Source organism: Phoca vitulina, unplaced genomic scaffold (assembly GCF_004348235.1).
Source record: "Phoca vitulina isolate PV1807 unplaced genomic scaffold, GSC_HSeal_1.0 scaffold4, whole genome shotgun sequence".
In the NCBI taxonomy this organism is placed as follows: Eukaryota; Metazoa; Chordata; class Mammalia; order Carnivora; family Phocidae; genus Phoca; species Phoca vitulina.
In genome coordinates this window covers 5,388,498-5,399,066 of record NW_022589707.1, presented here as the reverse complement: position 1 = coordinate 5,399,066, position 10,569 = coordinate 5,388,498, and positions in this window count along the sequence as shown.

Below are 10,569 nucleotides of genomic sequence, written 5' to 3'. Positions count from 1 at the left end.
TCCTTCCTCCACTTCCTCCACCTGGTGCTGCCTCGGCATGGGGCACCATGACTTATGGGAAACTGAGAAGAGATTCAAAATGGGCATGGAGGGCTGGGAGGGGCGGGGGCAGATGGCCGGATTCAGGCTTCTGCCAACAGTGTCCTCTCCATGCTTGGAGCCAACATCCTGTGCTTGGACGTCGGGGAAGGCGGGCCTCGGGTTGGGTGTCGCTGTCCACATAGGTCCTCTCACATCTGAAAGCCACATCCCCTGTTCCTCCGCGGGGTTGCTGGGGCTCTGAGGGGGCAGGGAGGATGCCCTGGTGCTCCTCCTGTCTTGAGGAGCCTTGCACGGCTCCCCAGCCCACTCCGAGTCCATGCTGGGCAGCACCTCCTCGTGGGGGAGGACTCGGTTGCAATGCCTGACAAGTATGCAAATACAGGAGGCTGTGGGTCCAGGGGCTGAGGGGGCGAGAGGGAGACTGGAACTCAGGGGAGGCTGGGCACGGCTGCTGAGGTCCTCAGGCAGAGGGGCAGTGGTCTACCAGGGTATGACGTGGTGACGGCCACGCTGGCGGGGCTGGGTGGCCAGGGAGGTGATGTGTGTATCAGTGCGGGCAGGACGGGAGCACAGCCCTGCAGGGGACACACGCTGCATGCGGCTGACTTCTGCATTTCCAGCATGGTTTCCCAGCCGGGCCACTACTGCTCTTTGGAAACAAGTAATTCTTTTTTGGGGATGGTTGCATTGCGGGATGGTTAGCTGCCACCCACCAGGTGACAGTAGTATCCCCTTTCCTCAGTTGTGATGACCAAAAATGTCTTCAGACATTGCCAGATGTTCCTTGGGGGCCAAAATCACTCTCCACAGAAAACCACTGATTTAGGGCAAAAAAGCGTATACGTTTCTTCTTTTCTGGTTTTGTCCCGCTTTTTGTTTGTTCTATATCTATGTTTCCCTCTGTTTTTCCTCTCTCGTTGGCTCTCTTCGCAATTGTATCCGCTCCCTCGGTCTTAGACTGTGCTAGCCTGTGTGGGGTTTGTGTGCATGCGTATGTTAGGTGTGCGTGTGTATGCGTGCATGTGTGTGGTGTGTGATGTGGGGGGTGTGTGTGTGTGTGTGTGTGGTCTATGATGTGGGATATGTATGTATCTGTGTCCATGACTCTGAATGATCTCTCTGGAACCCTCGGTTTCTTTTTCTTATTTTGATCTCTGCTCTTTGTTTCCTTGTCCGGCTGACTGCCGTCACCCCATCCCTGCTCCCCACGCCCTGTGGGAGGGTGTTTCCTTCACTCTGCCGGTGTGGTGTGTGGTGTGTGGTATGTGGTGTGCACAGGGCTGCCGACAAAGGGAAAACAGGAGAGAGGCTGTGAGGATGGAGTCAGCACAGGGCAGCGAGGTCAAAACCGCTGCTCACTCAGCTTGGAGTTTGTTCCAGTCACTGGGTTCACAAGCCCTGTGTGCCAGCTCATAAAGCCTGCATGGAAGTGGGTGTCGGGTCAGCAGGTGAACATGGGTGTGCACACCCCCCCGCACACACACACAAGCATGCGCTGAGCACTGCCCAGGGACGCTGCAGGGGGTGGACTGCCGAGCCGCCTGACTGGGAGCCAGGCGCGCTGGGCTCTATCCGGGGCCGGGTCGGGGGCTACCTGGGGGCCAGTTTGTGCTCGAAAGCCTCCAAGGTCCTTTCCAACTCAAACATCCTACGATTCCAAACGAAGAGGAGTCACCTGAGTTCCTTCAGCTTTCATAGGTCAGGAGGTCTACATTGTTACAGAAGGGTCACATACTTTCACCCAAAATGTGACCTTCGTCCCCAGCCCCCTTTCCTTGTCCCCGTTGCCACCCGTGGCTCCATCCCTTTGCCCTCATTTCCTGCCCCCTCCAGCCCGGGCTGGCCCATGTGCTCACACCATCGGGGACGCTGGGCAGGAGCTCCAGCCTCTCTCTGCTTGCTTGACAACATCTGGTCAAGGCCCAGGGGAACACGACTGGGGCGCTGAGCTGGTGGCAGAAACGGGGCCCGGGAGAAAGGACAGAGGCTGCGACAAATGGCATCTTGCTGCTGGCTCCACGTCCTCGGATAGGCATGGGCACAGTGTTTGGCATGTATTTATGCATGGAATATTTATGTCAAATGGACCCATGTGTCATAGCAAGATTCTAGAGCAGTTCTGCTGTGTGTGTACATGAGTCTGTGTTACTGGTCTGTAGATTTTCAAATTCACAGGTATTGGTTCAGTTCTCCTGGACCCTGACCTCTTTGTAGAATATGCCTGAAGGGCACAGGTGGGCTGTGGGAAGGAGGGGAGGATCCTTCTTGACCCATGCCCATGTCCCTCCACTGTCAGCCATTCTCCCCTCCCCTTCCATCCCCCCTCAAATGGAAGATTTTCTGAGTCAACCTTGAGAGTCCTCCTTGGGCTGGCACCTCCTCAGAGCATCTTGTCTCCTAAACCCCCCATCTGGAAGGTGAAGCTTTAGAAGGAGCCCCAACGAGCTCCGCCCCAGCCTCCTGCTCCTTCCTCCCCAGACCCTGAGGTCTATCCCTCCCAAACCCGGACCCCTCTGCTCAGCCACCTGCCCCACCTTCTTTCGCCCCACCTTACCTGGAACTTAGACATTCCTCTCCAGCAGGTGCTTCAGCCAGCCACAAAAGAGGCTGAAGGGTGTGCAGCCCCCAAAGACTTTTCCAAAGATGCCAAATGTGCCATGAGGCTGGTTTCTGGAAGAGGTGAAAGAGAGCAAGATGTGTAACCCGGATGGCTGCATTCCAACCACAGTTGGACCAGAAACCACTATGGGACCTTGGCCAAGTCACTTACCTTTGAGTTTCCCAATCTGCAAAAATAAGGACTCCTCTGTTCTCAAGTTTTCCTATTCCTTTCCACACTCCACTCCCCTAGACAGCCTCCCTCAGCTCTAGGTGCAGACAGGATGGAGCTCAGAGCAACCTCCTATCTCTCAAGTGGAATGTGTCTGTCTTTCCCTCTGCATCACGGAAGCAGATGTTCTACCAAGCAGAGGAGAGAGAGAGAAGCTCAGCAGGCAGGACTTGGGGCCCCATGGCTTCTGATCACCTTCTAGCCTTATAAATGGCAGGATCCCGTGACCCCCGAAGTTCTAAGTGGGGAGAGGCTAAAGCTCCCCGACCAGGACAATTCCCAGAGCGCTGACAGCCAGAGACAAGGTTGTGATCATCTGCCAAGGCAGGAAGGGGCCAGCTCTCCACTCCACTCCATTGCACTCTGGGCAGCGTTTTCCATGCTGGGCTCAGGGTGTGTGCGGAGGGAGCCGTGGGTCCACTGGGCCCAGAGTAAACAGCATTGGTTTGGGGCTCAGGAGAAAGGGTCTAGCCATTATCCCAAATTGGATCACTGTTATTTAAAACCCCAACCAAAAGTATGTGCTCAAACTGGAAGCCATAGCCTTCTCCACAGCGGCCCTCTGTGGCAGCCCTTTATCAGCGATCTGCCCCCAGACTTGTCCCCACCTGCACTTCTTATTCTTCCTCTATCCCCACCCCAACAAACTCAGTGAAAGGGCAACGGGCCATGATAAGAACTCTTTCAAATTCTATTTATTTAGCTCAAGCACTCACGCAGACACCCCAGCGCCTTCGTCATAAAAAACAAGCAAAATGCCAGACTTGCTCTCAAAGTAGGGGCAATTGTTCAATGCATACATACAGGCGCATGCACACTGGGAGGGGAAGGTGGGAGCAAGCAGTCTGCTTTCTCCTGAGAGCCCCGGGTGAGGACTCAGGGAGCAGCTGGGAAGGAGCAGAACAGGGGAGGCAGAAATGGCTGGGGTTCGGGTGCAGGACTCTGGGAGGCAGACCCGGGCAGGAGCTGGGGCTCCTCTTCCCAAAGCTGGGCTTGGATGGACTGCAGCAAGGAGAATGGGAGGCCTCCCCCCATGGCAAGGCAGGTTCTGGGGCAGATACCTGAGCAGGGCGTGGTGGGAGGCTGAGAGCTAGGTGGAGAGGCAGGGGTCAGGGGGCCAGCAGGTACAAGGGAGGGACTGAAGCCAAGCAGAGCGTTCTGCAGAAGGCTGTTGGGCTATTCCAGACCTACCTAGGCACCAAGGGCCTGAGGTCGTTGGTCAGGCACTACAGCAAGAGAAACTGGGAAATTAGGAAATACGAAGATCTTCGCTGTCATGAGCCTCCCCCACCAGCCGCGCCACAAGGCATGGGCTTCCCCGCCATGGTGCCCGCCGTGTGTGGGACCCTGTGCGCGTGGCAGTGTGGCTGGTACTGGTACGTGCATGGGAGCGCTTGGTGGAATCTCCTGATAGGGATCGGCTCACAGGCCCTGGGGAATCAGCACTGCTATCTACATGCTGTGCCCTGGGGACAGTTCTCAGGCCACCGGGTCCCCTCCCTGATCCCTCCCCCTTCTCCTGGCCTTGCTGAGGTTCCCAACTCCAAGAGCTGACTTTGATGTGTCCCCAAGCTACAGGGAAGTCCAAGAACCATGACGCACTCAGGGCTGGGCCTAAAATCCTTACACACAGACCAGAGTACAGGAGACATCAGAGCACAAGGCTGCCTGTCGGAGCCTACGTGGAAAGTGCTAGCGTGTGATTCGAGGTTGTGTGCCCATTGTCGAGGGAGGCTGATGGATGTATTAAAATGCTTACTGGCTAGGTATGCAAGTGCCACGAGCTAGCATCTCACCTGGGTGCCTCTGCGTTCTACCCTCCGTGTCAGCCCTCACTGCAGGCTGGGTGTAGAGGGTGGCGTCCCTCCCACCTGGGTCGGATTTGCCCATCTGTCCACCCAGGTGAGCGAGGGAGCCATTGTGGGGGTAGGTCTCTCCAGGGGCCCAGAAGTCCTGCTCTGCATTGGTGAGATCTGTGACCTCAATCCTACAATCTCTCCAAGAATAAGCTTCCTTATCAGTAAAATGAGGATAGAAATCTTGCCCTATTTACTCCACAGGGTTGCTCTCTGGGTTAGAGAAGATAATGGGCGCAGAAGACTTTACGTGCCCCACAGTGTCACATGAATGCAAGTCATTTGCTTTATCATCTTTGCTTGGGTGGGAGTATTTGAAATTGAAGCATCCAGGAAATAGCTTTCTAGTAGAAACATTAGACTCTCTTGTTTTAGGGGCCGTGAATCTTGTAGAGGAAGGAGCACGGGTCTTGAGACCAAATACATTGGGGTTGCAGGTCAGACTCTGCTAATTACTAGTTGAGCTTGGGTAAATTAGGCCACCCCTCCGAGCTTCAGTTTCCCTGTCCACAAAATGAGCAGTCATGCTCATGTGACCTTAGGCAAGGAGCTGCCCCTCTGTGGGCTCCCACGGCCTGTCTATAAAAGGCTGACAGGAGTTGGTGCGCAGGCTCCTTGTGAGCCCGCGTGAGGCTCCTGGCCCACAGGAAATGCGCAGTGAGAGCCTCTGTTCCTAGTCCTTCGTCCCTCTCTTCCGTTGCTGTTTTTGTGTCCTGAAGCCCTTTCAGTAACCAGCTTACCCTCCCGGGGGCAAATCCCCCTCCCCCCTCCATGGGACCAGTGCAGCCCCGACCTCGGGCGGTTGCCACCTACACAGAGTGGGTTTCTGTACCGTCCATCCCACAGACCTCACCCCTTGTCCCTCCCAGAGACAGTTCCATCGAACTCCCTGCTCACTGCTGAACTGAGCAGGGATGAAATAGGGTCTGTGGCATTTCCTTTACACCAGCCCTCAGAACCACGTCAATCCTGCCCCATTTCAGCAAGAGGCCTCACATTAATTATCTGGCTCATAGACTCCAGCTCATCCCTTGAAGCTTAACTCAAAATCACATTGTCTCTTGTCCTGCCTCTGCCAGGGCTGGTCCCGCCTCCTCTGTGCTCTAGTCCCTTCTTCATGCGCCATCTGAAGGGTAGGACTGCATTAACACTGTCCCCTTACCTGCCTGTCTCCCCAGTTGGCAGAGCCTCACAGGAAGAGGTTAGAGCACATCACATCTTCTTTCTCCCCATCAGAGCACCTGGTATAGAGTATATGTTGAATTGTGTTTTATGGAGAATGATCTGTGCCGAGGAAACTGCAAGGTGTTTAGTGGGTACATTTCCATTCCTGGGCCCCGAAGGCAAAGGTGGGTCAGTGTGCAAGAGAGGGGCCCCGAAGGTGACCGGGGAACAAGGGGCGTGGCAGGGGACCCTGCATGTGTATGTATGTGTGTGTGTCCTGGGGGGGGGGGTGTTTGTCAATCCCCAGCCCACACATAGAGAAAATGACTTCCACCCTTGGAGGATTCATTAGCCTGCAGAAGGTGGGGAAGGAGGAGCCCCTGGGATGGAGGGGAGGGTGTGATATGTGAGGCGAAGCACCTGGGGCAGCAGCCACTCCCTCCAGCCCACCCTCCTACCCTGAGCACCACCTCCCCGGCTGGCCGGGGACCCTGGGGGAAGGGTCCCCCTGACCTAAGGCCTAGAGGATGCTGGGACAGAGGCCACAGGGCCTGGGTGCTGTCTTCTTGCCTACCAGGTTCACACGAGGAGGGAGAGAGAAGGTGAAGAGGCAGACTGGGCAAAGGAAGAACAATTTGCCACTGTCCTCTCTGGACCTGGTTTATGTGGGGTGAGCAGGTGTCGGAGTCTGGGAGTGATGTTCTCTGACCCAGGGTGGAGGCAGTCTTTAAGGACTCGGACAGGGGTCACCTAGTGGATCCACAGTCACCGATTTCTCTCTCTCTCCCTTACCTTCTTGTTTCTGAATCAGAAGGAGGTGCTCCATTAGGGTTGAGGAACAGCAGAGGGAGTGAGAGCATCAGAGAAGTGAACTAGGGGAAGGCAGAGATACTGCCATGACAACTGGTAACCTCCGGACAGTCTCAGTGACCCACGTGCTTCCACGTGCTGCTGCTATTACCACGACCGTGGCAGGACAGGCGATCAGCTAATACTACGGCAGAGTCGGGGAACTGCAACTGGGTTTTACCTGCACCTGTCGTCCCTAAAGGGCTCCACAGGCTGGTCAGGAAGCAGTTAGGGAAGCCCGTCCAGCAGCAGGAAGGGAAGGAGAAGGAAGCACGGCTGGAGGGAGATCGGCCCTTTGAGAACCATCGCCGGGCACGCGCGCATGCGCAGGTCTCCCGTGACCGGAGCCGAGCACTGCCTGGGCGAGTGGGGACCCACGCTCGGTCCCTCCAGCTGCAGCCTGGCTTGCACAAGCCTCGCTCCCTCGGGCCCGTGGCCATAACTGCCGCCTCCTCAGCGCCAGGGTTAACAAAGAAGTGGCACAAACAAAGGCAGGTGTGTCCAGTCCTGCCCCGGGTGGCTCCTGCCTGGCTGCCCCCCCCTTCCCTGGCAGAGACAGGGGGCCACGTTACCCGGCCTCTCCTGTTGGTGTGACACCGGTCAAAGTATTTCTTTCCTTGCACATTTCTCATTTTTCCTTCATTAGCCTTTAAGAATGGGCTTGGCCAGGAGAAGTCAAGGATTACTGAGACCCCATCAAGCATTTTCTCAGCTGTCCACTGAGTGATCTCGGGTGTGCAGGGGCCTAAGGGTACCACAGTTTGCCATTCCTCCAGCTCCAGTTCTCTGCCTGTCTCTGCCTTGTGCATCAGCCCCAGGGGCCTCCAGAGCCAGCCCTTACTTCCCTCATCTCTCCCTTCCGCTCTCCCCGCTTGGTCAGCTCAGCGCCCCCGACCTTACCTCGCATTTATCCAGCACAGCAGCACTAGGGAGGGACCCTGACCTCTGCGCTTGCTTCCCAAGGCCGCAGGCAAGCCATCCCCCCAGGGCTACCCAACCATTCTCACCAGAACCCAGCAGCGTGCCAATAAAACCCTTCGTCAACAGCTAGGAGAGGACGTATTTTTCAAGTCCAGTGATGCCTGTGGGAGCAAAACCTCCTGTGCCTTCCTGCCGCTGGTCTGTGAGGCGCCCAGGAGCAAGGATTTCCTGCATTCTGTATTTTGAAGTAACCAGGGAGGGAGGAGACAGGAAGGGAGAATGGTAACCGTTTGGGGTACCCAAAGAATTCCTGAGGCAGGAACATTGGCATTTCTTTTGCCCTGTTCCCCGTCCCTGTCTCTGGAGCCCCGTGAATAAACCTGGCATCTGCCTGGCAGCACAAAACATCTGCCAGCTATTTTAACCCTTCAGCACATGGTTCACTAGCTGCATCTGCTGTGCACGACACCGATGTCCGTGCAGGCTGCTTCTTGCTCACCTGGGCTCCGGAGGGCAGGTGCAGAATCTGGTATATTGCCTCGAATGCTTCTTTCAGAGGGACCCACATACCAGAGGTTCAGTAAGATCTGTCCCAGAGCTTTGCTGTTGGGGTTCTTCCCTCCTTTCCCTCTTCCTTATGATATTCCACACCTCCTCCTCTTCCTCAGCCTCCTCCTCCTTCCCTCGCTCTTCTCTCTTTCTCTCTCTCTCTCTCTCACACACACACACAGAAGCACCTTTAACCTAAAAAAAAATGCCCAATAATCACATTTGCATTGGTTTTTATCCTTTCCAAAGTGTTTCTACCCATATTATGTGATTATCTTTGATTATTACAACCGAACTCAAAGGCAGGTTTTTTGTTTTTTTTTTTTACCACCTTTGACAGGTGGAAAAAAACTCAAGTATGGCCAGTGAGAGAGCTTAGAATAAAAACCGGTCAATCATTCATAGATCTAGTTAATGAATATTTATTGCACACTACATTGTACCAGGAATTATGCCAGACACTGGGAACACAGTGATGAATAAGTAGGCACTATCTCTGTCTTTGTGGAGCTTACAGTCTACTAAAGAAGACAGACATTGAAACAAATAAGTTTGATAAGGTGCAGGATGTGTGATAAAAAAGAAAATGTAGGTAGCCTGGAAACATAGAGCAGGTGGACTCAAACCTAGCCTACCGGTCAGCACCCCCGCACATGCACACACAACCAATGTACGATCATGAGGCTGAGACCAACAAGATGACTAGAAGTCAGAAAGATGGAAGGGAGAATGGGCACAGGGAGGTAGAAAGGTCCAGAAATTGTGAGGGCCAAGAAGAAGAAGAACCGAGCACTATCCAGGAACTAAGAGAAATCCAGCTTGGTGAAATAGAGCCTGAGAGAAGAGGAGGCTGGAGGGTTGCCTGGGGTCAGCTTAGGGAGGGCTTCCAGAAGACCACACCTGGGGGCAGGACTTGTGTCTTACAAAGACCCTTCTGGCCATAGTGTGGATGATGGATTGAAGACCAAGACTGCAGGCAAAGAGAGCAGTTAAGAAACTACTCCTGGAACTCAGTAGGGTTCAGAGAGGCAGAGACAAATGGAAGATTTTATATTGGCATGGAACAGTCTTCAAAATGTATTAAGTGAAAAAAGCAAAAACTGTTTCTAACAAGCTGTACCATTACATGCTTTTTTAAGGGGAATATATACATACATATGCTTGGATATATACAGAGTATTTTTGGAAGGATTGTTAAACTTTTATTAATGAATGTCCCTGGAGAGAACACCAGAGGGGCTAGGACAGAGGTAGGAAAGTTTTTTCCCCTGTATATCTTGTGTGCTTGTTGAATTCTGTGCTATGTCATGTATGATCTAACCAAAATTAATTCTTTTCAAAGCAGATGTTTTAGGGAACAGAATCCACAAGATTTGAGATTTACAGGACTTGAGAGTTGACAGAAATGTGTTTAAGATGGCGCCCAAGTTCTGGCTTAGGCAACGTTGCCTATTATTTGGTAGGGAACTCTGGTGGAGGAGCAGGTTTGGTGAGGAAAAAAAAGCTGTTCCATTTGGGACATGTTGAGTTTGAGGTGTTTGTAAAATATCCAGGCTCAGCTGTCTAATAGATAGGCATCCAAGCTGTTCATGCCTGGAGCTTAAGAGACAGATCTGAACCAAAGATAGGGAGTGGGGAGTCATGAACATGTGCATGTTAATACAATCTGCAGAAGCAGGTGAGACTGCCCAGGTGGTGAGAAAAACAGAGAGCCTTGTGGACCAAAAATATTTATGGGATTTTTGTAGAAAAGCAGCAGCCAGCATGGTAGGAGTGTGTGGCACTAATGTGCTGAGAGGTGGTGAGTGGTCGACTGTAGTCTGAAGGCTACCGAGAGTTCAAGCAAGATTGAGACTTCAGTGAGCTTAGCCAGAGGTAGATAACATGAGAGATGTCAGTAGCATGGAGACGCAAGGTCAAATCACAATGGGTTGAGGACTCAGTGTGAGGTCAGTAGACAATGGAGTCGTCTGTAAGAAGTTTGGCCCTGAATAGGGAATAGAAAAGAGGGCAGTAGCTGGAAGGAGGGAGAAGGGTTGAGGGAGGGTATTTGCCATTTCTTTGAATATGGGAAAGGATAGAGCATGGTTATTTGCTAACCCCCAGAGCTAGTGGAGAGGGAGGGGGTGAGATACACAAATGAGAAGATACACAAAAGGGGACAGTGATGGACACGGCTGTCTGAAGAGACAGAAAGAAAACTGAATCTGGAACTCAGATGGGAGTTTAGCTTTACACAAGAGAGGAAGTGCTTCCATTGTAAGGAAAATAAGAGGAATCACGATGACTGAGCACTTTTAGAAACCCTGCTACCTGTGGCCGAGTGTGTAGGACCCTGTGCCTGTACATTCATGTGAT